Raw genomic sequence first — 27,518 nt, forward strand, 5'->3', positions numbered from 1 at the left:
TTTCTATACCGAAAAAATATCAAACTTCGGAACCGAAAAAGACAGGTTATACAGAGGGGCAAGGACTTTCCAAAACATAACGAGAAAGCCATAAAACCTCTAAGGAAGAGTCGGACATTGAGCCCATTCTACAAGTTATGGATGAGAGACAATCTAGGATACACATCCATAAAGAGACGGGGAGAATTATTACAGCAGCTCCTCTAAAGACAAAGAGAAAGCTGGCATTCCAAGAATAACTGGACACTGCATAGCGCCCAGCTAAAGTGCCAAAGCAAAAAGAGAAGCCCGTACCTCCTCAGTCTTCTCCTCCTCATTCTCCACACCTACCTACCTCACACCAGCCCTCCTCCAATGCCTTCTCCAACACATTGTTTTGATTCCCAAGAAGACATTGTAGATCATGGGACCTTTATGATCCTGATCCCATCCCAGATAATGACCCAGACACCTATCCCTCTAAACCATCTCCACCTGAAGATACTACAGTATGCAATCAGGTTATAGCCAGGGCTGCAGCATATCATGGGATAACAATGCACACAGAACCATTAGAGGAAGTATTTTTGTTTAACATGTTATCCTCAACACATTCTAGGTACCAATGCTTCCCAATGCTACCAGGCATGGTAAAGCACGCAGACCAAAGTTTTAATGAGACTGTGAAAGCAAGAATAATCACACCTAGAATAGAGAAGAAGTACAAGCCTGCACCCTCTGACCCTGATTACATCACCCATCAGGTGCCTCTCTATTCAGTGGTGGTTAGTGCTGCACAAAAGAGGGCAAATAGCCAGTCTTCAGGAGATGCACCCCCTCCTGATAAAGAGAGTAGGACATTTGACACTGCATGGGAGAGAGTTGTGTCCCAAGCAGCAAATCAATGGAGGATAGCTAATTCCCAGGCACTACTAGCCTGTTATGATAGAGCCCATTGAGATGAGATGAAGGATATCATACAGCATCTCCCAAAAGAGCACCAAAAGAGAGCATTTTAGGTAGTAGAGGAAGGGCAAGCTATCAGTAACAACCAGATAAGGTCTGCCCTTGATGCGGCTGATACAGCTGCAGGGAGCGTGAACACAGCAATTACCATTAGAAGACATGCATGGATGCACTCCTCTGGTTTTAAACCAGAAATCCAACAGGCAGTGCTAACCATGCCTTTTGTCAAGAAACATCTTTTTGGGCCAGAGGTGGACACTACAATAGAAAAATTGCGAAAAGACTCCTATACAGCCAAGGCAATGGGTTCTCTGGATACTAAACCATATAGGTGGTCATTTTGTAAGCCTCAGTTTCAAGGAGGTTTTAGACCATAATCCTCCAAGGCATCAACTTCGCAAGCAAAACCAACTTATCAAACCCAGTACCAGTGAGGTGGGTTTAGAGGAACATACAGAGGACAATACGCTAGAAATAGAGGTAAATTCCAAACCTCTAAACAACCAGCAACACAACCAAAACGCGACGTTCCTCACTCCCTTCCACTCCACACATCTCCTGTGGGGGGGGGACACTACAGCAGTTCCATGCACATTGGCCAAATATCACCACAGACAAGTGGGTGTTATCAATTATCCGCAATGGCTATTGCCTAGAATTGATAAACACTCCTACTATTCCACCGAGCTATCACAAATTAACTCCAGAACATACAGTTCTGTTACAACAAGAGGTTCAATCTCTACTACTCAAACATACAATAGAATTAGTTCCATAGTCTAAACTAGGAATGAGTTTACTTACTATACTTTCTAAATCCCCAAAAAGATGGCACCCTCAGGCCAATATTAGACCTCAGGCCCCTAAGTTTGTACATCCTATCAGAACATTTTCACATGGTAACTCTGCAAGATGTTATCCCACTGCTACAAAAACAAGACTTTGTGACAGCCCTAGACCTCAAAGATGTGTATTTCCACACACCCATCCATCCAGCTCACAGAAAATACCTCATGTTTGTCATACCAGGAAAACACTTCCAATTCAAGGTGTTACCTTTCGGCATAACAGCAGCTCCAAGGGTGTTCGCAAGTTGCTTAGCAGTAGTAGCAGCTTACCTAAGAAGACAACACATCCATGTCTTTCCATATCTAGTTGATTGGCTAATAAAATCAAACAATCGTACACAATGCCAAAATCCTACACTTTACGTAATAGAAACTCTGCACACTCTAGGTTGTTCTATAAACTACCAAAAGTCACACCATCAACCAGCACAAGTACAACCCTATTTAGGTGCTATCTTAAATAATCAACTAGCTCTAGCGTATCCAAATGCACAAAGGATACAAGCTTTTCAATATCTAATTCCACTTATACAACAAAATCAACAATACACTGTAAGATTTGTCATGAAAATCTTAGGAATGATGGCATCTTGCATAGCAATAGTCCTACATGCAAGATTAAACATGAGGCCCTTACAACAGTGCCTTGCACAACAATGGTCACAGGCATACAGTCAACTTCAAGATCTAGTGTTGGTAGACCACCAGACACATATGTCCCTTCAGTGGTGGAATCGCAGTAACTTAATAAAGGGGCGGTTGTTTCAAGACCCTGTGCCTCAGACCATAATTGCAACAGATGCATTAATGATTGGTTGGGGAGCTCACCTAAACAATCACAGCATTCAAGGGCAATGGGATGTCAAACAGAAACAGCTACACAAAAACCATTTAGAATTATTAGCTGTGTTGCAGGCCCTAAAAGCATTTCAACCTCTACTCCAACAGAAGAATGTTCTTATAAAGACAGACAACATGACAACCATGTATTATCTAAACAAACAGGGAGGGACACATTCATCTCAACTGTCCCTTCTAGCCCAAACTATTTGGAAATGGGCAATTCACAATCAAATTCATCTATTAGCACAGTACATTCCAGGGATAGACAATCAGTTGGCAGATGTCCTCAGCAAAAATCACCAACAAACACAAGAATGGGAGATTCACCCTCAAGTACTTCAAAAGTACTTTCAAAAGTGGGGAACACCAAACATAGATCTATTCGCTACAAGCGAAAATACAAAATGCCAAAACTTTGCATCCAGACACCCACATCCTCTATCCAGAGTCAATGCTCTATGGATCAATTGGTCAGGGATATTTGCTTACGCTTTTCTCCCTATCCCACTCCTGCCATTTCTAGTCAAGCAAGTTGCGTCGAACTTCACTCAACATGATACCCATAGCACCAACATGGGCATGTCAATCGTGGTACACAACACTACCAGATCTATCTGTAGTACCTCACTCCAAACTCCCACCCAGACCAGATTTGCAAACACAAAACAAAGGTCAAATCAGACACCCAGACCCCAATGCCCTCAATCTAGGGATTTGGCTCCTGAGGTCATAGAATTTGGATATTTAAAACTCCCATCCGAATGTATGGAAGTCATTAAACAAGCACGAAAACCCACTACTAGACAGTGCTACGCAAACAAGTGGAAAAGATTTGTCTATTATTGTCAATCTAAAACCATAGATCCTCTTAAATCATCAATACAAGACATTGTATGTTACTTCATTTGCAAAAATTTAATTTAGCTTTTTCCTCCATAAAAATACACCTTACGGCAATATTTGCATACTTACGAACTATTCAACATAGTTCTTTATTTAGAGTTCCTGTTATTAAAGCTTTCATGGAAGGGTTAAAACGCACCATTCCACAAAGAACACTACCAGTTCCATCTTGGAATTTAAATATAGTGCTTACAAGACTTATGGGACCACCTTTTGAATACATGCACTCTTGCCAAATTCAGTTTCTAACATGGAAAGTTGCCTTCCTGGTGGCAATTACTCTAATTAAAGAAGTAAGTGAAATATAAGCTTTCACTCTTGAAGAACCTTTTTTCCAAGTACACAAACACAAGGTTGTACTAAGAACAAATCCAAAATTCCTACCAAAAGTAGTCTCATCATTTCACATCAATCAAGCAGTGGAATTGCCAGTCTTCTTTCCACAGCCAGATTCTGTTGCAGAAAGAGCTCTGCATACACTAGATCTTAAAAGAGCTCTAATGTATTACATAAACAGAACTAAACAGTTTAGAAAAACAAAACAACTTTTTGTAGCTTTTCAACAACCACATACAGGCAATCCTATATCAAAACAAGGTTTAGCAGGATGGATTGTTAGATGTATACAAACATGTTATTTCAAAGCAAAAATACAACTTTTAGCCACTCCTAAAGCACATTCTACAAGAAAGAAAGGCGCAACAATGTTTTTTTTTAGGAAACATACCAATGGCTGATATATGTGAAGCAGCTACATGGTCAACACCTTATACATTTACTAAACACTACTGTGTTGATGTTTTATCGCAACAACAAGCCACTGTAGGACAAGCTGTCCTAAGAACATTATTTCAAACAACTTCAACTCCTACAGGCTAGCCACCGCTGTTTTTTGGGAGGACTAACTGCTTTGTAGTCTATGCATAGCATGTGTATCTGCAGCTACACATGCCATCGAACGGAAAATGTCACTTACTCAGTGTACATCTGTTCGTGGCATGTTGTGCTTCAGATTCGCATGCGCCCTCCCTCCTCCCTGGAAGCTTGTAGTTATTTAAGTTAACACATTTGTACATATGTATATACATTTACATTTGCATGGACATCTCTTTTTCTCTTATATACTTTATCACTCCTTTTTTCACCCTCTGCGGGAAAACAATCTAACAATGGAGTCGATGACCATGCGCAATGGAACCGAGAGGAGTCACTCGATCCCGTGACTCTAAAAGACTTCTTCGAAGAAAAACACTGTGTAAGACTCTGAGCCCAACACTAGATGTTGGAATCGATATGTATAGCACGTGAATCTGCAGCCCAACATGCCACGAACAGATGTACACTGGGTAAGTGACATTTTCCATATATATATATATATATTTTAAAAATGACAATGATAGTCAGCAGCTAAGAAAAACAAGCCAGAACATATCTAGCAGGGTCAATTGCCTCTCTGTCAACAGGTTAGCATAATGTTGAGTTTTCCTGATGGCCAACTTACCCACCCTACTTCCTAGAAACCCTGAACAATAAACTGTGAGTGAGTGTAATGAGTCCTTATAGTGTGTGATGAGTGGGAAGTGAGCTGGCGGTCATGGGACTGCAAATGGATTATCACTTGTCACCATGGGGAGGCCTGCAGACCTTTCAAGAGGTTTAGAATTGAAAGAGGTGAAGTGCTCTTGTGTGAGTGGGACAGACGGTAAGCAGGAGTCCTCCATCAAGAAAGTGACAAGAGGTTTCTACTGATATTCAACCTTTTTATAGTTACTTAATGATATATCTGCCATTATTTTCATCGTTAGTGCTAGCCAGAACCTGGCGTGCCGTTGTGAGATTGAGGGTGCCATGTTAGTTTTCCAGGCTGCTTCTAAGGCTGCTTTAGCTCCTCCTAAACACAACCACATAATGGAGCAGTCGTTGGAGGTTTGGTGCTTAAGGGTCTTGTCTCGCAAAACCAAAAGAGCAAAGCCTCGCGCGGATGGAAGTGGATATCCCAATATAGTTTTGATCCTTGCCATGATTTCTGCCCAGAAGGGTTGAACTATCAGACAGTCCCACCAAATGTGTCAGAAGTCACACAGTCACCAACAACCTCTCCAGTACAGGTCAGAAGTGTCAGTATAATTTGCACAGAGTTTGGTGGGGTAAAGATACCAATTAAGCAGGATTTTATAATGAGCCTCCCTCATCCCCAGGGAGTGATTAAATCAAGGAATGTCCCTCCATAGGTTCTGCAATTGTTTATCTGGTATTGGGACACCGAGAATGTTGGTCCATAATTATATATGACTTGGTGTAGATGAGGGGAGATTGCGAGGAGAAGAGCATAGAGGAAGGAAATTAAACCTTTAACTCCTCCCATTTGACCAACACATTTTTCGACAGGGGGGAGATCTCTGATGGCTGCTAGACACATGGTGTGTTGGAGAACCCAATGTTTCTGGTGAGAATAGTGATTGATATCTCTCAGAGGTGGGTAAGACAAAGTCTTGTTGACAATGTTCAAAAGTAAGAATGCCCCACCCATGGAACAGTTCACACACCGTGAGGCAGCTCCTCTCTCTTTACAGTTCAAGGGAACCTGGAGTGAAAGCATGAGGGAAGGCTGGGTTAAAGTGGAAATGGGGTGTAGGGGGAGGGGAAAGTAGTCCATCCTGTTATCCGAGTCACAGAGTCCCGTACCTTAAAGGTTGTTCTGGTGTGTGTGCTGAGGTATGCATTAGGGGCATGATCAATTTTCTGTTTCCATAAGATGTCCCACATATAACGACTAACCACTTTTCTGTCCATGAGGAGCCAGTGCTTGTCAGATTCCCTCAGCAACCACTTGGATATTAGTGTCACTTGCGCTGTTTTGTAATATAAGAGGAAGTCTGGCAGTGTCAGTCCTCCAGCTTCCTTTGGCAGGGTAATTGTTTATAAGGGAGACGGGCTCTATGATTCTGCCATCTGAAATGTATCAACAGTGAACAGAGTTCCTATAAAAGGTTCCAGTGTAGCTTGATCGAGAGGCCCTGGAAAAGGTATAGAACCCATGGAAAGACCGTCATTTTAACAGTGTTGATGCAGCCTAACAATAATTATTATATGAGTGGCCATCGCTTAAGGTCTTCTTTGAGTTGGTGAAGAAGTGAGGAAAATAGGTGGGGTCGAGTTCTGGGATCTTGGGGGGTGATTTTAATCACCAAATATGTGATTTCTTTCTTTGCTCACTGAAAGGGAGTCATGCCTACTAATGTCTCCATCTCTGGTGTTGAAAGGGTCAAATTTAAAGGAAAAATATGTGGAGGTTTATAATGTAGCCTGTTACGATTTCACAATGAGCTAATCCTTGTTGCAGGGCCATCAGTGATGTGGAAGGGGAGGTAAAGGAGAGTAACACGCCACCTAGGAAAAGTGAGATTTTGTGGTCTAAATAGTTGAAGGGGATGCCTTGGATCGCAGGTGTGGCTCTTATTTTGGCTGCAGGGGTTCTAAACTGAGTGCAAATAAAAGTGGTGAAATTGGGCACCCCTGAGTGTGCCACATCTTAGTTTGAAGAAGTTTAAGCCTACTCCATTAACTACTACCCACAAACATGGGTTTGCACAGTTCACCTGGACCATGGCAATGAAGCGTTCATCTATGCCAAATTTGGGGAGCGTGTGGAAAAGAAAGGTAGAGTCCACCCAGTCGAAGGCTTTTTAATCATCTTGCACCAAAAGATTTGCTGGGATGTGATTTTTGGTAGCTTTGTCAACCAGGTGCACCTTTCTTAGGTTGTCATGTGTTTGTCTCCCTTTAGTAAAGCCCAACTGGTCTGGATGGACCATGTCTGGCATGATCCTCTTCAGTCTGGTGTCCAGGATCTTACTGCAAAGTTTTGTGTCTAGATTAAGCAGAGCTATGGGCCTATAGAAAGTACAATAGTGTTTTAGGGATGATCATGAGCAGTGCCACTCATAGAGGGAGTAACCATTTTATTGATGCTATGTGGTTAAATAGGAGTGTAAGATAAGGTGTTAATTCAGAACTGAAGGTTTCATAAAATTGGGCTGTGAACCCACAGGGACCTGGAGATTTGAGCGCTTTAAGTGCCTGGATATCTATTTGAACTTCTTCCTCACTAACGGGGCTATCCAGCTTCTCATTTTTGTCAGTCAACACATGGGTAAATTGACCCTTTCCAAATATTTCAGCTGTCTCTCATTGCTGGGCGTCTCAGCCCAGTATAGGGTTTCATAAAAATCACCTAGGCATTCTCTTTATCTTGCTCAGAGATTAACACCATCTGTGTTAATGTGGCTAATGTAGTTCTCATGTTTGACCCGTAACTGTCATGACAAGTGAGTGCCCACCTTGTTGCCCCTATTATATGTCATGTTTGAGGCTGAGCAGGGCGAATCCTGCTCTATTAGTTGAAATCGCATTCAATTTCCCACTCAGGGCTGTGACCTTTCTCTATACAGGTAGAGTGGGAGCATTTTTATGAACTCATTCTGCCACCTGGTCTGCTTCAAAGGCAAGACTATCTTTGGATTTTTGTTTATTTTGTGCTAATAAATGGGAGATACAGTTACCTTTGATCACCTCCTTGAAGGCGTCCCATGTGGTAGATACATTAGTGCCTTGATTAATCAGAAATATTCCCAGATAGCTTTGTGCATGTAGTTTCAGAGGAGGCGATCTCCAGTGAGAGAGCTTAGAAAGAACTAGCTACAAAGTTTGGATGAGGGGGCTGCCTACACTAGTGTTAGTTCCACCGGAGCATGGTTGGACAGTGCAGATGGATGGGGCATGACGCCCCTAATGATGATCTCCGGCTCTCTCCTCTGTTATGGTGTGAGGGGAGTAGTGCACACCGCAGCGAGAGTTCCTGGCTGATCACTGCAGCTCCAGCCTTGTGTTGGTCAGCTTCTTCGGTACCAGTGGGTATCTCCTTACCATTTTAGGAGGATAAGTTGCAGCCCTCAAGATGCCCCCACCCCATTCTTGGCTACTCCTGCAGCAGGGAGGGCCTTACAGCATCAGCGAAAGATGCCTCAATACCTTGATTATTCAAGCAAATGCATGGATCATGTCTGCCTGGCCATGATGGTTCGGCACGCCCTCAGAGATTCCTTTTTGATGTTTACAAACCAGGTCCACAGGCCTTGAAAATGCAAATGTTTTTAATGCATTGTGGGGCCAGGTTGATGACCCCCATTATCTGTTGGGCACCAGAGAACAGCCCAGAGGCTTAAAGAGGTGCTATTAACAACAAAGCTTGTTCCTTTTTGAGAAATGTTTGCATAACTCAGTGAAAGGTTCATACAGTTTTAGGCCAACTTTTTATACTAAGGGTGTTTCAAAATCCTTCTTGATGTCAGTGGACCTCGGTTTAGACTAATAAGCCTTAAAATGCTAAGAAATATAGGGAACATGACATCGGAATACAGATCATTGCTATAGTCACTTCTCTTTACCCTTGTATGTATTGTGGGCATAGATACAGTTCCATCATGCTAAGCACACAGTGCTTACATGGCATTGTATGCAGTAGGTGAGGGAACAGCCCCAGTCAAATACAGTGGCCAGGAGTGCTACACACTGATATTGACCTAAGAGTATGCTATGTGCCCATTACTTGCTTGCTCCTGTATGATATTATGGCACACCATGCTGGAGGTAGGGGTGGTGATCACTGTGAACAGCTACAAGACACGCCTCTTTGGTACTGCAGACTCCGGTACATCTTGTAGGGCATTGTTGAAGGCAACAATTGTGCTCACAGGATATGGCCTCAGGGCAGCAAAGGAAGTAAACTGTTACAGCATGTAAGCCATTCATTAATAACCTTTGGGTAAGGGATGTTAAGTTCTTTACTAAGTTCACTTGCCTCCCTGTTTAAAAAAATAAATATTTAAAGTGTTACAAATATAGCTTCCAGTCAAGGGATGTAATGGTCACGATCAAACACTTAAACCACATTGAATTTAGCCTTCATGGTTGGCTATGCAGTCATAGCTGCCCTCCCAATAAATATATACTGAGGTTTAACTGATAGCCAGGGTCCTGTGCTGCTTCATAAATGGATCCTTTATCTCCTCTGGCTTACATATTCAAACAAGCAAATAAACATTTGCGGGGAAGCAAATGTTAACATCAATCAAAAGGAAAATAGCATTTTTAATAAATTAGCATCTAGATAGATTCTTTCGTAACAATTTTCAATAAACCACTTTTATTTAATTTCTTCATTTAAAAAAAAAAAAAAGAAATGTACTTTCCACTGAATTCATAATATTATTTTACTGGTTTCGTTACATATGTATAATAATACACTTTTTAAACATCAATCAGGCAGTAAAGCATGAGTCTTTAATCATATTTTGATCAATCAAGTTGGGTATACTTTGCAGCAATTTTCTGTGCGTTTGGTGCCGTCAATTCATTTTTTGTAGTTTGTAAACCAGTTCTCCAGGGCTTTAAGGGTATCCATCAAAAACCCAAAATAAACCTTATGTAAATTTAATCTATAGTAATCATTTGTAATTACTCTTTTATGTCCCAATATGCATAAATTATACAAATCTTTCACTCAAGATTCTTATTGGTACTTTGCCTTTTAAATTATTTAAAAAAATCTTTGTATTCATTAAGTGTTTCAGACAAGCTTGTGAACATCAGAGATAATACAAAATTTAAAAAGAGGAAATTAGCCTTAAATTGAACTTTCTTTATTTTAAACCTGTGTGGTAATACAATATTTTGAAAAAGGGATATATAAAACCTTTCAGCTGCAATTACTTTATTGTCTAATTTAAACAACACTCACCAATGTTTGTTAACGTCACACTTAAAAAAAATTAATAGGTGATTTCCACCCATATCTCTCAGACACTTATATTATTAATTCATTTGTAAATGGTTGCATACAATTCCAAATTCCACTGTTAACAGTTGTCGCAATTGCTTCATTTTCCTATATTCAAGTTTGATGTCACTTACTGGTGACTAATCATAAAACACCTTAAGATAATTTTAAACCAAATAGTAAGTAGTCTCTGTGAGACTCTTAATGGCCAACATAGGTTATGAGTAATCGTAGCATGATTTTCTGAACCAAATGGAATTGAAAGTTATCAGTTTCTTGCCAATACCTTAGTTGGACACTCCATGCCAATTTTCAACTTGTTTCTCATTGTTTACTTATTGATCTGCCTGGAACTGTTTGCTCATTCATATACTGCAATGAACTTTCTTCCACTTGGAATGGTGTTATCCTTGTCGCATTAACATAAAAAACTAGTACAATTTGTATTAATTCATCAGTTTGGTCTTCAGTTTTTCTGAAGTAGAATTTCCAATAACACCCACAAAATGCATCCAAAGCTTTGTTTGGTACGTGCCACAGATTTTGCCATGTTATCCTGACCTTTAGCCTCACAGTTGTAAATGCACATTAAAGTGCATTAAGATGTATTAACTTAATACAGGTTATAGGGGCGTGGCTATTTGCCCAAGATGGCGGACGTGTAGCAGAGGGGCTCCCGGACCGACCCCGGTTACTCTGTTAATCCTTCAGCCCCAGAAAAAGGCCGTCTGTAACAATAGTGGAATGGAACATCCCACTTCGACAGCACTGCAAAATAGCTGCTGGGGGCTGGGCAGCCAGGAAGAGCAGTTGGGCAGCCTAATGCATGGCACAGCCCGCGCGGCCCTTCGCTGATGGGTGTGGCTGCTTGAGTGAGGCTGGGTTGACCCAACCCGGAGTAGTCGGAGCTTGTGGTGGAGTAATCGGCGGTGCCTCCTGGTGGTGAAGAGGTGGAGGAGCCATCTGAAGCATGTCCGGAAGAAGGTGAGTGGGAGCGGAAGGGCCGCTGGTCTTACTGGGCCCCGGGGCATGCTCCTCACCCCCGTTGGCTGTGGCGGGGTCGCCTGGGTGCCGGGCCGGCCTACGGACCTTGTGGGTCTGGCGGCTGGAGTTTGGTGCTCTAGGTTGCTGCGTACTGCTGCTTCAAGACCCCGCAGCGGATTGGATTGGTTCTGGTGCCTCCTTTCAAGCCCAGAGATGAGTGGGAGAAGGTGGACTATTAGAGGCGGCCACACCTCACTTCTGACGGGCTCCGTGTGGCCATCAGCTGTAGACCTCAATGTTGCCATGTGATTTCCTTGACTCTCGGAGAGGTCTGGTTAGAGAGCGGTGGCACTGTCGGCAGAGCGGGGCACGGGTGCTAAGCCAGCCGCATTACTCAGGCGCAGGTCCCTTGTAGGCAGAGACATGGTTGTGACGAGGGGCAGCATGACGCTCATGTTCGGGACAGTATTCCTCAGGCCTGTGTGATGTTGGAGGAAACTGCACTGAGGGCACACATGGTACTTCCTGCCGGTACTTATAACTGTAGAAATACGATGTGAGTGGTGATCATTGAATGAAGGTACTTCCTTGGAATTGTGCAGGCTGGCGGGCAGTTGGCGGCTGAAGTGAGTGGGAGTTTACATTCCAGTTTCTCAGTTTCATCGCTCTTCTGTGAGTGGTGACCGGTGGCCCCTGTTGATGGTGACACTACTCACTAATAAATAATTTATATCATCTAGGCAGTAGCGGGATGGGTAAGTCTAAAGCAAAGCCGGATCTCAGCGGTTCCCAGGTGCCCTCCTGCTCATTGCCTTCTGGTGATTCCATGTCTCAGAATTCCCTGTTCTATGTCCCCCTCCCACGGCTCTGGAGCTTTCTGGAGTCCCGACTGGTCATTCAACAGAAAATCGGGACTCTTACCACAGAAGTATCCTCCATTAAAGATGAACATCGCAAGTTAGTGGACAGAGTCAAAAGTAGAGAGGTCAAACTTGCCATCTTGGAACCGGCCAGCACGTCCCGGGATGCAGAGCTCAAAAAGATAACAGACGGAGCTCCTGCGGGAGAGGGCCGAGGACGCTGAAGGACGGGCCCGCCGGAACAATGTCCGCATCCTGGGGCTCCTGGAGGGAGCGGACAGACAGACGCCAACACAATAGATTGAGATCTGGCTCTGGACGGTGGTGGCCCCGGAAGGACTCTGATATATTTGTAGTGGAAAGGGCCCACAGAGTACCATAAATTAAACGGCTCCGGGCGCCCCGCCACAACCCATTGTCGCAAAAATCTTACATTTTTGTGACTGAGATGCACTGCTCAGGGCCTCTCGAGTAAAGGCCCCAATTCAGTTCAATAATGTGAAAATGTAATTGTTTCCGGATTATACACCTGCAGTACAGAGGAGACGAGCCACTTTCCAAGCCATCAAAGGTGACTTGAGAACGGTTGGAGTTACTTATGCATTGCTGTTCCCTGCCAGACTATGCGTTCAGCATGACAAGAAAGTAATTTGTTTTTGACTCACCAGACATGGCATGTACATGGCTTGATACCACCGTCCCGGACTTCAACAAACCCAGTGGAGAGGCCTGGGAGCATCCAAGACCCCAGAGGAGAAGATGCCAGCTGCAGCCCCAAAAAGCTAGAGCTTCCGAGAGGGCTGGCAGAAGTCTGCCCTCCTCCCAACAGGCTCTGATGGACTGCCTGGAGGCGCTTCAATCAGCTTAGCAGCTGTGCGATGTTGTGACTCAGGACAGTGCTGATGCATCGCTGGAGGGTGGCTCTGACTCGGACTCAGTGGGAAGTATGACCTTGTTTTCCTCTGTGACTCCACAGTTGGCACGTGATCTTTAATTATATTTATTTGGATGACCGAACTGCCCAGATTTACTAAAATGGAAGTGGCCCTCATGTCTCATGAGTGGCTGTGGGTACTATACAGCGGGTGGATCATTGTTCATGTATTGTATTTGAATATTTACTAGTACACACTTCCGCACAGTAAATATATAAGATGGCCTGGGGCTGAGTCTAGGTTGCTCTCCGCAGCAAATGAACGTAAACTACATTTAATGGCTTCTGTCCCCCACACAAGCGAAGGCACACGGGGTTTGGGGTACATATGTTTTTTGTTCCCTAAAAAGTTTGGTGGAATGACTACATGGCGCTGGACTGAGTATTTCGTTTTTCAAAGTTTACAGCAAGTAGCAGGCTTCCTTGTCACAACATATCAGCAAGTACTATTGTATAAATTGTTTCACAACATTGTGTTGCTGCACACGACATGGCGCAGGTGGAAATGGCTTCTTATACAGTCATGACCTGGAACGTCAGAGGCCTAGGCACATTACATAAGAGGCATAGAGTATTGGCCCAAATACATAGGAGACAGACGCAGATAGTATTCTTCCAAGAAACTGGTTTGCTTACATCAGAGGCGCTTAGATTGCGGAGTAGATGGAGGGGGTAGTTCTTTAATACGTCATACTCCGGATATGCTAGAGGCGCCGCTATTTGAATCAGGGCTGAGGTTCCCTTCGAGGCCCAAGTCACACATATCGATACTCAGGGTAGATATGTATTAGTCAAGGGCAGGCATGATGGGGACCCAGTGGTCCTGGGTTGTATTTATGCCCCAAATACAGACCAAGATGTCTTTTGGGAATGCATAACAGTGATACTAAGTGACTGGGAACATTGCCCATGGCTGCTGGGAGGTGATTTTTTACTTGTTAAATGTCATTACGAATTTGAGCTCTTTTTGGATGCAAAGTTATCTCCATTTGCTCGTGCCCTCTTTATCAGGTTTAGGATTGGGTCTCTCCCTCTGTGCTGCCTTACGTACAAATGGTCCAGTTCAACTAACCGATCTAAAGGTTGCTCGATGGGTTGTAAAAGTGAAGAAACTGTTTCACACGTTTTCTTCCACTGTCAAGCATATCATAAACAAAGAGCACTTTGGCTCATCCCGCTTTGCAAACAATTAGGGGTTAGATCCTGTCTCCACGCTGAGAGAATTTTAAAATGCGACCCGTCCGTCCAGATAGCTCTACCAGTGGCAAGATTTCTCGAGTCTATCTGGCGGTTGAGATTAGCAAGTTTAAGGGACAAAATTGTGTAGTTATTGTTTAGTTTTATCTATGTATATTTACTCAACTTGGATGTATGATTGTAGTTTTTGTTGCATAGGACATAGACCTTGGTTTGGTTCACTATGGATTATTTATAGACCTTTGGAACTGATCCCCTATTTTATGTCGTGAGAATTTTAAAACGAAAATCATCCACCCAGACATTTTTTTTTTTAATGGGGAAAAAAGGGGAACATTTTTGTATTATTCTGACATCAGCAATTTTAAGGAGCAAGAGTGGGGAATTAACTTTTTAGACTTATCTATTTATATTGATCAAATTGGATGTGTGATTACTCTACAGTATACAGATATTGGTGTATTATATCTTTAACCAGTGCTGATTCATGGAACTATTCTCATTATTGAGTACTGCTTTTCATTATATTAAGTGATGTTTATCTGACTGCTTATTTCTTGTTTGTTTTTAAAAATTTGTCTTGTCCCTTTTAACTGTGCTTTTACCTTATTTTTTTAGTACTCCCCTGCTTTTAGAAGTCCTCTTTCTCTTTGTTGTGTATTGTACTTTAATGGTTTGTTTTTACTTACCGAAATAAAGTTAGATGATGATGATGATGATTTTAATACAGTAGTGGATATGACCCTGGATCGATCCCATCCCCCACTGCCTGGTGCGGCAATGTCGCGACAGGCGGTGTCCCTACAACAGTGGGCATCAGGTTTGTCCCTAGTAAATGCCTGGCGCATCAGAAATATAGGACTACGAGAATACTCTTTCTACTCGTATCACCACAAGTTACATACACGAATAGACAGATTTCTGTGCTCCCCACAGCTTCTGCCTCTTATAACTCACTCCACCTTTCTTGCCATGACCTTATCAGACCACAACCCTCTAGAATTGAAATTGCAGCGGGGTAGAATCCCAACGCCCATACCCACCTGGAGATTACAACCTAGTTATTTGAAAGATGCACCCTTTTGAAAAACGCTATCACAGGCAATATATAATTATTTTTTAGAAAGTACAGGAACGGCAACCTCATTAACACATGAGTGGGAAGCTTTTAAGGTGGGGATCTGGGGGGCACTGTTGGGAAGATAATAGGGGCACGTAATGACATAATACGAGCCCTGACAGAAGTAGAAACATCAATGGCTCAGGCTGAACGAGTGGAGGCCAGGGGGAGACAGAACTGGTGAAGTTACAAGAGACTAGGGTGGTTCCTGTGGAACACCTGGAGCACTTACAATTACTAGATTACAAGGCATATATCCAAAGGTCACACACAGAAGCCGACAAATCAGGTGCACTGCTGGTGCGATTAATACGCCTGCTCCTCCCTCAACCCCAATTCTTGCTATTCATTTAGAAATATAAGGAGTGGTAAGTACGCAACTGGGGATAAATATGGTGTTTCAAGACTTTTATGCTGACCTGTACACAGCCCCCACATCTTCTCATGACACACTCTTGATAGAATACCTGAATAGGGCTCGCCTACCACAGATAACACCACAGGTCCACGAGGAGTTGGGAGCTGCCCTTACAGTGGAACAAATTAAGGGTGCAGTTGGAGATATGTTACGTAATAAGACTCTGGGACATGATGGATAGCCCTTTGAATTTTATAGTACTTATATACACAAACTAGCTCCACAGCTGTTGAACTTATATAATCACTCACTACAGGTGAGGCACTTGCCTCCCACAATGTGGCAAGCGGTGGTTACATCTTTACTGAAACCAAATAAATTGCTACTGGAGTTGACCTTGTATAGACCTCTGTCTCTTCTGAATACAGAATACAACATTTTGAGCAAAATCCTAGCAAAGCAACTTCTTCCACACCTACCACAAATACTGCATACCAATCAAAATGGTTTTGTATCAAACTGTAACACTTCGCTAAACATACGCCGCTTATTCCATGTCATGCACAGTTCATGGGAAAAACACCCACATGCTGGCTGCCTCTCCTTAGATATACGTCATTCCTTTGACTCGCTGCACTGGGAGTTCCTGTTATCCACACTTGCCCACTACGGAGTGCCGACCTTCTATATTGAATGGGTGCGTCTGCTATATTCACTACCTACAGCAATGGCAAAAACAGGGAGATGCATCATAGAACCGTACAGCATCTCCAGAGGTACACGTCAGAGCTGCTCCTTATCGCCCTTATTATTTGTAATGGCAATTGAACTCCTAGCACAATTACTAAGACAGAGTGCACCGGATTGGGGTATCCTGTTTAGTGGTGAGGTACAGGCTACTTCTCTCTATGCAGATGACATGATAGTATACATCAGAGATATTCGTCACGATATGTCCAAACATCGCGGGTGTACATTCGACAGACTTCATGACTGACAATGAATGCTGCAAAATCATGTGCTTTTGCATTTCAGCCGCTTTTAGAGCAGCGGACAATAGCGTTGGGGGACGCCTGGATCCCAGTGGCAAACCAGACTTTTTGTTATCTGGGGATCAATATATACAGAGATCTGCAGGATTTCCTAGACGGTAATTTGCAACGGGCGGTTAACTTCATTAGAGCACAAATAGCCTTTTGGATTACATTGCCTCTTTCGATGGCAGGTAGACTGGCACTTGTAAAAATGGTCCTCCTCCCAAACCTATTAAATCATTTCGCAAATTTGCCAGTGGTGGTTCCGGCCGCAGTGTTTGCTGCTTTGAATGCGTTATTGACTGGGTTGGTGTGGGGATCAGGGTGTCGCAGAATAAGTTTGAAAACATTGCAGCTTCAGTGTTGGAAGGGGGAATGAGTGCTCCAGACCTCAAAGCACACTGCATAGCAGCGTAATTGCAGTGGTTGGCGTATTGGTTAGCAGGTTACAATTTACATGAAACAAGGTATACAATAATACAGATACAAAATGTGCAATTACATAAGCTGTTATGCCCTAATGTGGCCATACCTAGCCGGGTCCACATTCTGCTGTGAGGGGCCGGAGAGTATGACTGTTCCCTGCTATTCGCGAACGGAGCACTGATGCAGCATTTGGACTTTGTAGAGACACATGGCTTACCAGACACACTGCTCTTAATCCATGTAAGCTTAATTCGATATGTCCGCCAGCCTAGGGCACCAGATGGTATGGAACCTATGACATTTGAGTTCCTCAATACATTGCATACGGTGGGCCAGGGTACAAACCTAATTCGATAGCTGTATAGAGGCCTAAGAGCACGCTTAGGAATATAGTTACAAACACTTTGTCAAAGATGGGACACAGATCTCAACCGTATGCTGCAGAATGGACGAGATTGCTAGCAACCCCCAAAATTATATCCAGAAATTCCAGATTAAAATTTATACAATTCTCTAACCTTCACAGGGCATACCTTACCCCACATAATATCAGTAAAATGTACCCAGGTGCAGGAGCGAGTTGCCCGAGTATTTGAAAGTTACTGGAGACCAAGTAAACCCTGCTGGGAGATCCATTGGTGTAGGAGTACCTTGCTTACAGGGGAACAGGCAAGTTTTGTATGTATTAACTTTCAACACAAATATTGCCCCAAAGTCATCCAGGTGTCTCTGGCCCCTGCACAGCCTCCAGACAGGTAAAGGAGGAGGTCATCTGCATAGAGAGAGATGATATGCTCATATCCGTCCACCAGGGTACCACTACATCTCCCCTCCCCCTGAAAAAATTCCCTCAATGGCCAGGGCAAAGTGTCAGGGTGACAGCGGACAGCCCTTTCTAGTGCCCTGGGAGACGGCATAGGAAATGGAAATGGTAGTGCTAGTCTTAACCTGTTCAGTTGGTCTGCATACAGCAGGTAGACCCACCTAATCTAGGCCTCGCCCATACCGAACTTGCTCATAACCTCCTTCAAGTAATCCCATTTCACTGAATCAAAGACCTGTTCAAGAAATACCAACATAGGCATAGCCTCTGGTATGGTTTGAACCTACGGGTGTAGAGGATGTGGTAGAGTATCTTGAGAGTAGTGATGTACAACATAGCGAAATGAAGCGATTCTGGTCCCCATGGACCACTATCAGCATATGGGGGAGCAATCTAGTGGCTAAGGTCTTACTCAGGATATTGAAGTCCAAGTTAAGCTTGGACAATGGGTTGAAAGCGGAAACTGGCACCCCCGTGATTTTAGTATCAGGGAGAGGGATGACATTTGTTCTTCATGTGATATCTGGAAGGCAGCCTTCTCTCAAGGACTCAGCATAAAGTGCCTCCAACCTAGGGGCCAGTCACATAGAATTCCAATGGTAGGCCATCAGGGCAGGGGGCCTTGCCAGTAGCCATGTCTATAATGGCATTTTCAATATCCTGGGCAGTCCCTGGACTCCCTATGTGTTCTTGCGTCACAGATGGCAATGTTGCAAGAGGGAGTGTGTAGGGAATATATATGGGAATAGAAAGAGTTATCCTGCTCATTACCATGCAGTGAACACCTGACATCGGTCATCTCCCACTGCTGAAGCCACTCCTAGAAGCCAGTTGCTATCTTATGAGCAGGAGTCCCTGGCAGAGGGGGAATAGACCGGTCCGGGAGCACATCAGAAACACAATTATAATCTCCACCTGCCAGCAGGTCCCCATCTACCAGTTGCCCCAGTTGGGTCGACAGAGTGTGGAAGAAAGGCACCTGGTCATGGTTAGGTGCGTATATGCTTCCCAGTGTCACTTCTTTCCCCAATAACCTGCTCTTCACCAGCACATATTGCCCCTCCATGACCACCAACATTTGCAGCGGTTTGAAGGTGGTTCCGGATTTCACCCATATCAGTAATGCACGGGCATATGCAGAATTAGAGGTGGCGTATAGTTGTCTCCGCTATATACAATACAGTCGCTCCACCTTATCTCCGTAAGGCGTGTCTCCTGCAGAATTGCGATATTTACACTCCTGCATCTCAGATATATATGGATGTTGTACCATTTGGCAGTAGATCCCATCCCTCTCACATTCCAGGATTTACACTTCAACTCTGTGTTCTTGCTGGCCATATGGGTACGTGCATTGTCGGTAGTCCCTATCAACTCCCCAACCAGTCCCACTGCTTCCTCCCTCAGTAACAGCTCCCCAGAGATAAAAAAACAACATATACATCAATCAATCGTATAATTTGTTAAGCGCACTACTCACCCGGTAGGGTCTCAAGGCGCTGGGAGGGGGTGGTTGCTGCTTACTGCTTGGAAAGCCATGTTTTTAGGTGCTTTCTGAATGTTAGTAGGTCTTGGGTCTTGCGTAGGTTGGTGGGAGGGAGACCAAGGTCTTGGTGGCGAGGTGGGAGAAGGATCTGCCGCCGGAGGTGGTGCATTGGATGCGGGAGACTGTGGCGAGGGCGGCGGAGCGGAGCTGGCGAGTAGGTATGTGGAAGTTTACTCGTTCGTTGAGGTAGGCCGGTCCGGTGTCGTGGAGGCCCTTGTGAGCGTGGATGAGGACTTTGAAAATGATCCTTTTGTTGATGGGCATCCAGTGTAGGGATCTGAGGTGAGTGGATATGTGTTCATGGCGAGGGAGGTTGAGTATGAGTTGTGCGGCTGCGTTATGGATTCGCTGGAGTTTTCTTTGAAGTTTGGCTGTGGTCCCAGTATAGAGGATTTTGCCGTAATCCAGTCTGCTGATGATGAGGGCATGGGTGACTGTTCTTCTTGTTTCTAGGGGCATCCATTTGAAAGTCTTGCGTGGCATGCAAAGGGTGTTGAAACAGGAGGATGATATGGTGTTTATTTTCTGGGTTATGGAGAGGGATGAATCCAGTATGATGCCAAGGTCGCATGCGTGGGTGGTGGGTGCACGGGATGGTCCGAGGGTGGTGGGCCTCCAGAAGTCGTTCCATGCTGTCTTGTTGGGGCCAAAGATGATGATCTCTGTTTTGTTTGAGTTTAATTTGAGGTGGTTTGTTGTCATCTATTTGGCGGTGTCGAGGAGTCCGGTGTGCAGTTTAACCTTGGCGGTAGCAGGGTTCTTGGTGAGGGAGATGATGAGCTGGGTGTCGTCAGCATAGGAAATGATGGTGATGCCGTGGGGTCGGAAGATGTTAGCGAGAGGAGCCATGTAGATGTTGAAGAGGGTGGGGCTGAGGGAGGATCCTTGGTGGACCCCACAGATGATCTTGGTGGCTGTAGACTAGAAAGGAGGGAGGCGAACTCTTTGTGTTCTTTCAGAGAGGAAGGAGGGAGTCAGTTCAGGGCCTTGTGGTGAATTCCGGGGTCAAACAGGCGTGCGCGTAGGGTTTGGTGGCATACGGTGTCAAAAGCTGCAGAGAGGACTAGGATGATGAGGGCAAGGGCAATGATCTCACCCTTGTCCACTCTGGTCCTGATGTCTGTGCAGGCGATGAGGGTGGTCTCAGTACTGTGGTGCTTGCGGAATCCAGATTGGGAGGTGTCAAGTATGTTGTTTTCTTCAAGTAAGTGAGATAGTTGTGCATTGACTATCTTCTCGGAGACCTTTGCGGGGAAGGGGAGAAGAGAAATGGGACGGTAGTTTGTGAGGTCTTCCGGGTCTGCTTTGGGTTTTTTGAGAAGAGCGTTGACTTCGGTGTTCTTACAAATGTCTGGGAAGGTTGCGGTGTCGAAGGAGCTGTTGATGACGGCACGGAGATGGGGAGCGATGATTTGGCTGGCCTTGTTGAAGATGTGGTGGGGGCACGGGTCTGTTGGGGAGCCTGAGTGGATGGAGTTCATGGCTTTGCCGATTTCTTCGTCATTGGTGGGTGTCCAGGTGTTTAGTCGGTTGGTGAGGTAGGGTGTTGTATTGTTGGTTGTATCGGTGGTGGCGGTGGTGGGTGTTGATGATGAGGGTGTTGTGAAGCTGTTGTGTATGTCTGCAATTTTGCGGTGAAAGTAGTTGGAGAGGGAGTTGCAGAGGTCTTGGGAGTGTGGGGGGTCGATGGTGCAAGATTTGGGTTTGGTGAGTTCTTTGATGATGGCAAAGAGTTCCTTGCTGTTGTGTGTGTTGTTGTCTATGTGTTGTTTGTAGAATGATCTTTTGGTGGTCCGGATGAGTTGGACGAACTCCACATAACCACACGGCAATAGCTGCCTGCCCAAAATTATGATAACCAAGAAACAGAGTCAGAGGATAGACTCCACAGAACTCCTATGAAGGGGCAAGTGGTGGTATGCTGGAGAGAATGAGCCAAAGGTTGTGGATCCACTCCAGCTGAAATGTGACAAACCCACCGGAGGCCGGTCCCTTATTCCAGCAGGCTGTAGAACAGCTGCATAGTTGGTTTGCTGGGTCATCCATCCCCCCCCCCATTGCTGCAGCAGTAATTTAGGACAGCACACAAAAGAGGTAGCCCCTCCTAATTGCGTTGTTATATAACACAGCGGGCATTCAATAGCTATCAACAGCACAATCCATGCGCTATCTGCCCCTAATGTCAGACAAATTCTTCGACTGATTGTGGGGTCACCACCTCAGAATCTGCCCATAGTTTATCAGATTGGGAGTTCGGTTCTGACTCCGACTCTGTTCTTGTCATGATTTCTGCTACTGCCTGCTAGGCGGTCACCCATTCTTTCTCTGCCTCCATTCTAGTCTGTTTCTTAGTGACGCTCTTGCTCCTGGCTTTTTGAGGTCTCTTCCTTGTTCCACAGTTTGTCGCTTGCCTAACTTCGAGAGTTCGCTTGGGTTGATAGTGACGTATCGGTGTCCAGCCAATCATACACCTCCTGGGTGTCCTCACAGAAGTGGGACTTGCCATCAAGAAAGATCTTCAGTTTTGCCAGAAAAATCAGGGAGTATTGTATCCACTGAGTGATCATTTCACCTCCAAGTAAGAGGTCCTTTTAGCCTGGACAATGGCTGTGTAATCTGGGAATAATGACACTTTACTGTTACCAATAGTATATGGGCCACCCTCTCGCACCTTCTTCAAGAGGGTTTTCCTGTCCCTGAATTGGAAGAGCTTTGCAACTGCTGGGTGGTGTGGCTGAGCAGGCACTCTAAACACCTGTTCAAGAGCGACTAAATGTGTCAGGAAGTTAGGGGCAACCTTTGTCTGTAGTCATTGCTCCAGTTAGACCCCCATGCCATTGCCTTTAATACCTTTTGAGAGGCCCACTACTCAGACATTGTTTGCTGATTGCATCCCTCTGCATCCTCAGCCCTGTATTCTAGGGTGTGTACTCTGTCAACGCTGCCACATGCTGAGCTAAGTCTACATGTGCTGGGCGCAGTTCCTGAAGCCCCACTTCCACCTCCTTGACCCTGTCTGTGATTTTATGGTGTTCTGCTCTCAGGAGGCCCAACTCCACCAAGACAGTTCCAATGTCCTGCTGGAGAGTGGCCTTTGTGTTGGCAGTGTCGGCCAGAATCCTGACAAATTCCAGTTATAGTGGAGGGACCAAACCCTCAGGGTCCTCTGTTTCTACCCGTATGTTCTGGCTATGCTCTGATGCACCTGCATCTGTCTGTTTGGCCCTGGGTTTCCCCATTTCTCTCTAGAGGGATGCCAATCAGGGGCTAGGGCCTCTGGCTGCATGGGCATGTGCGATCAATAAGTAAGGCAGTTCTAGTACGTTCACAAAGAGTGTTACGCTGTATCATGGCCAGGCACTCCACTGAAGGCCAGTCATCTCCTCTAGGTTCCCACATGCGAGCCGTTCACAGTCTTTTTCCTGATGATCAGGAAGGACACAACAGCTCTTCGTAAGTCTGTGAACTCTGGTCTCTAAGGTTTTCTCTGGGGTCACAGGCCTCCCAAGTAGAAGTGTTTCCACTGTCTTTGCCTACCAAGCCCCGGCCCTGCCAGCCTAGAGTACCCCCACTCAAGGTCCCCAAGCTCATGCCGCCTCTCCCAGTGCCTCTCCAAATATGAGGTGTTAGGCCATGTCAACTGGTGGTCCTCTAGCCTTCACTGCACAAAGCAGCCTCACAGCCCCCTCCTTGGGTCTCAGGGAGCATGTGTCATTACAGAGGGAACCATGAATCCAGCCCAGGTGGCCAGTATGGGGGCATCACCAGTGCCATGGCGGCAGCCGCACAGCAGCTCTCCTTACTGTGGTGTGATAAACTGCACCTCTGGTAGTATGGCAGCAAACATCAGGGATGGTGGTTGGTCACAGTATCCTTTTCATTCTCTTATTGCCCAGCTATCGGGTGCTGCACCTCCACACACTTAGCTGGCCCTCCAAAGCAGGGAGCGGCAGCACCATGCACAAACAGCCTGAGAGCTGCCTCCTAGGCAAGTAGGCCACACCCCTTCTGTGCATCCCAGGCAAGTGGTAGATCTGGCAGTCGGTTGCAGACTGGGCCATAGTCCAAGGTGGCAGTTCCAGTCCTCCCTATGCCTCCAGGAGGCCTGCAGTAGGCAGGTAGGTGTGGCAAGGGAACAAGGCCATCCAGTTGCTTGCCAGAGCCTACAAGGGGCCCTAGCCCTAAACACTCCAGCAGCTCTGAGCCCTTCAGCCTCTTTCTCCTGAGGCCCGCTTCAGAACCACCTGCTCCTTCGTACTCAGCTCAGCCTAATCCGAAGTCTGGGCCTCTCTAGAGTTGCGTCCCTGTGCTCCTCACTCTCTCAGGCAAGTTCAGAGTCGGTTGCCTTGCAGGCAGATTGATGGCACATTCTTGCTCTGCTGCGCCATGCCACCACATTCAGCATTGCCCCTCCTAGGGTGTCTCCAGAGACAGTAATCTGCCCGAAGCCAGCATGCCATCAAGGGTGGTAAACAAAGTCCTCCACACCAAATAAGGCAGCCACAGCAAGCAGGGAAGTCCAGCCAGGTCGCAGCTTGCACACATGAGTCAGGCCACACACACGAGGTGCCACGCACCACTGAGCCCCTCTACCTCAGTCACAGTTGGCTCATCTCTTGGGGATTAACTCAGACTCAGTCTGGTCCGCTGCAGGTAATGTGACTTGGTCATATGTCCCCAACTGCTGCCAACCACCAGGAAACAATCGCTCCTCCACGAGGCTGCGTAGGTCGGCCATCACAACTGCTTCACCGCCTCATCTCGGGCCATCAATAAACTCCACGCCATGAAGCCCAGCTCATTGCTGTCATCTACAAGGCAGTTACTGGGTCAGATGGGCCCCCAGCTTGTGATTTTGCATGGGAATTAAAAAGGCCAAAGCGGAACTGTGTAGTTACACATCTGCCATGTTGGCTTGTGGGCCAAGTCCCCAAAGAAAACTTATTAAGAATGTTGATTTCCTTTTCATTAATGTTATCATTTGCTTAACTAATGCCATTTTTGGTGACATCAACAGAAACTTATCACCGTAAGTACAGGAATATCCCAGGCCTCTTCGTGTTGTACTCAGATGCTATAGCCATGACCTGTGCAAGCTGCATAGGGCACACAAGGCACTACCATGGCCATGTATTGTGCAAGTATGTACAGGTGTGAACTCAAAGGTTCTGAGCAGAGGCAATAGCATAATAATGCCACATATGTGGCTTACAATGCAGCTCATGCCCAGTGTGCTTTGGTATGTTACCTTTACATCGCTGACTCTACACTGGGATCCATTACATTGCAGGAGTTACATCTGTAGTATTTACATCAGGAGCCGTCACAGCACAGGTAAGTCTTCAGGTTTTTATTTCACAGGTCTTTACTTTGCAGGTGAGTTTCTTTATTATTGTTGTAAGTTATAAAAATAATATATACATGTTGCACACACACACACACACCTACATAAGTATTAAGTTTTTTTTTTACATTCAGGGATTGGTAGTAATTAGCAGTATTGAGGAGTTTTAGTGTTCAAGGTTGGGTAGTGTTTACAGGTAGTAAGGATTTTTTAGGGTTCAAGGATGGCTAGTGTTTAGGGGCGGTAACAAGATTTTAGAGTTCAGAGATGAGTGTTTAGGACTATTAAAGGGTTTAGGTTTGCAGATGGATAGTGGATAGGAATAGAAAGGAGCTTTTAGGATTCAAGGGCGTGCAATCTATTGGGTTAATAAGGAGATCTGGGGGTCAGGGATGATTTATGACTAGAGCTAGTAAGAAACGTTTGGTGTTCAGGGATGGTAGTGGTTAGGGATAGAAAATGTTTTTTAGGGTTAAAGGAATGGTAGCATTAAAGGGTAATAAGGGGTTTTAGGGATTCATAGTTTAAGATGATATTAAATTTAATAACGTAATTTAAGCTAAAGTCAATATTATTTACATTCAAAAGTATTATTGTTATTGTAATATTAAAATAAATATTATTAAAATACTTCCAAAATTAGTTTATTTTTTTTAGAAAGAAAAGATATATAATGTGCAAAGTAGAGGCCCTTCTGATGTAACTTATCGTAATGTAAAGGTACTCCCAATGTTCTCTCCGTGATGTAATGTTGTACTTGTGTTCATGTGCTTCATGCACTTTTTGAAGCACTAACCATTTGCTTTCTGAGAGTAGTACTGTTATCTTTGAGTAGATATCCACAATATGTTGCATTCCACTGAGATCTAGGTTTAAAATTATAAACGTAATATCGACAGAACAGAGTTTTATGTGGAAGATTTTTTTAATTTTTTTTATAAAGAAGGGTAGTTTGTGGCCTCAGTAAAGATCTGTAACACCCCTTAAACAACATGAAAGTTTGCAATTCGCAAACACCTGTAGATTTTTATGCTCTATTTGTGATATGGCCCCTCACCTGTAATAAGAACATGAAATAACTGCTTAACTAAAATAATTGATTGGTTACTTTGTGCCTTCAAAATGCTTTGCCAGTTACCCAGTAGGCATTTATGTGCATGTTACAAACACTCCTAAATGACATAGCATGGAAAGTCACTCAAACTGTTTACATCATTTGTTGGAAAAACAGTACAGTTCCATATGCTGTCTACCAGAACACTTAATAAGGGGGAGCAACAGACCAAGTACAGAAGTGATGGGGGAGGAGGTGTGTCAAGGCCCCTTTGCTTTATAGTAAATAAAGACTTCCTTGTTGTATGTTAAGACATTGGGTCCCACATAGAAGTCCATTAATGTTGTAAAGAGGGACACTGGAATAAGCACCAAAAGAGGACTAATTTCTGTGGCAAGGTTGACTAAATTATGGGGAAAGAATGCATTTTATGCAGCAATATGTAACAACTCCTGTGGCAAGATTGTCACACGTTTTCTAAACCCATAGATACAAAAGTACCCCAATGCTATGTCAACTAAAATGTTTCTTAAAAAAGAACAAAATACACATTCAAGATCCTTTTGAAAATGCTTTTCACCTCCAAGCAATTTTGTTCTATACAGAAGTACAGTAATACATTTATATTGACAATGTCATTTGAACTCTTAGAGCTAAATAGTTTGTGAAAAATATACAATGTTGCGTTCAGTAGAAAGACTGTTACAAGAGCTCACTTTCTGTAACAATAATTAGCTTATTTTAGTCTGCGTATTGCAGTTCTGTTTTAGAACTGGTCTTCAGTTTTAGTTTTACTTGGTGTCCGCACTATGAGGATCTATAAGCACTTCTTTCCATTAAACAAATGTCCTTGCAAAACAGTTATTTTTCATTACTTATCTACATTTCAAGTGCTTTGTGAAGAAATTTAAGCTATCAATGCCATGTGTGAGATTTAAAAAGTCTTCAGATATTTTCTGTACATTGAATGTTCCCATCAAATATCTTTGGTTGTAACACAGTCTTTGATGTAATTCAAATTTGCATGAATAAATAATAGTAAATCATGTCATGAGTTCTTATTTTTAGCTTGTTTGTGCAATTAACTTTTAAATGTGTGATGAGGTAAACAAAAACCCATCCTCAGTTCATCAGTTGGGGAGAGTAATACTGGAAACATTTTCACCCCAGTAGTGTCGATTTAATACATGATTACAGAAATGCGCAACTGAAAAGTGACCAGTTGATATATGCCAAGTGTCTGCCACTGTGGTGCACCATGGGACATTTATTCTAGCAATCTTTGATCTGTGTGAGCTAGACACATTATTTTGTTGTTGAAACCTGCAAGTTACAGAGCAGATGGTAAATTATATGGTAACTATGATAAACCCATAATTCTGCATAAAATGCAGTGGTTAAATTATTACCCAATTTCAGTAACCATGCTTTTGAAGTGCTCTGAACTTGGACTTTGTTCCT

At 44.3% G+C, this 27,518-nt stretch overlaps 1 protein-coding gene across 4 annotated transcripts in view; it reads left to right on the plus strand.

Moving 5' to 3' along the window:
• LOC138268113 (dual specificity protein phosphatase 22-A-like) overlaps nucleotides 1-27,518 on the plus strand; it is a 210,092-nt gene that overhangs the window by 144,908 nt on the left and 37,666 nt on the right. The gene's annotated exons all lie outside the window — the stretch shown is intronic.

The sequence above is a fragment of the Pleurodeles waltl genome, chromosome 12 (genome assembly GCF_031143425.1).
Source record: "Pleurodeles waltl isolate 20211129_DDA chromosome 12, aPleWal1.hap1.20221129, whole genome shotgun sequence".
In the NCBI taxonomy this organism is placed as follows: domain Eukaryota; kingdom Metazoa; phylum Chordata; class Amphibia; order Caudata; family Salamandridae; genus Pleurodeles; species Pleurodeles waltl.